This window comes from Polistes canadensis, unplaced genomic scaffold, assembly GCF_001313835.1.
Source record: "Polistes canadensis isolate GaletaPanama2010 unplaced genomic scaffold, ASM131383v1 scaffold_57, whole genome shotgun sequence".
NCBI classification, from domain to species: domain Eukaryota; kingdom Metazoa; phylum Arthropoda; class Insecta; order Hymenoptera; family Vespidae; genus Polistes; species Polistes canadensis.
In genome coordinates this window covers 111,935-112,973 of record NW_014569604.1, presented here as the reverse complement: position 1 = coordinate 112,973, position 1,039 = coordinate 111,935, and the positions used below count along the sequence as shown (strand labels likewise).

The window sequence follows — 1,039 nt, the reverse complement described above, 5'->3', positions numbered from 1 at the left end:
ATTACTCTTCTCGTAAAATTTTCCTATTTTTCATCGTCGTCAATTTAATTAAAAAAATTTTCAATTGCACAATATACGGGGAGTTCATACTAATTCGTCGCGTTTTGAAATGTAGACGAGCGAGTGAAACGAGAATTGTTAAATATTTTGACGAATGATTTTCTATGGAAAGAAATTTTTTTTTTTTCTTTCTCTCTCTCTCTCTCTCTTTCTCTCTTTCTATCTATCTATCTATCTATCTGTCTCTCACTTTCCTTTTCAAATTCGACTACTAATCGAAAAGAGACAAAATAATTTAATTTAAAATAATTATATTTTTACGAAAGTATCTCGCGAAGATGAGATGGTGCTTAAAAAAGAAAAGAAAAGAAAAATTTAAGATAAGGGGTTGAAACGAAACGTGCGAAAGGATCGTTTCGTTTAGTAGGAAAAAATTCATTTACTTTTCACGCAAGGAAAAGTATGTCCAAATTAATTGGACATACTTGTTTTCTATTTTTTCTTTTTTTTTTCATTTCGACAAGACGAACGTAGGGTGAATAAAATAATAACAACAACAACAACAACAATAAAAAAAAAAAGAACAAACAAGGTGTTAATTAACGAGCGAGACGCACCCTACTTACGTCTTTAAAAAGAAAAGAAAATATATGAAAAAAAAAAGAAAACTCTTATAAAGGTGGTGCTTCGATATAGAATTTATTTAAATAATAATAATATAATTTATATAATATATAAATACGAAAAAAAATGTGTGATAAATTAAGAGAGAAAGATGAAAGGGAAATCGGAAAGTTTTAGAAACGAAAATGGAAAGGAAAATATATTAATGTTTAAGTTAAAAAGAAATAAATCGTCGATTAATAAGAACAACAACAACAACAACAACAACATCAACGACGACGATTAATTTATAAAATATAAATAAACTCGTTTACTCGTTCAATGTAGTCATCTTGTTAAATGTTTCATATTAGAATACACGTATAATATATATATATATAACTTAAGAAAATATAATATTATTATTCATATTAAT

The 1,039-nt window shown here is 26.2% G+C and overlaps 1 protein-coding gene across 1 annotated transcript in view; it reads left to right on the top strand.

The window, feature by feature from the left end:
- The window catches only part of LOC106785785 (titin-like), a gene marked incomplete in the record, with an annotated part of 84,195 nt that overhangs the window by 28,639 nt on the left and 54,517 nt on the right, over positions 1-1,039 (top strand).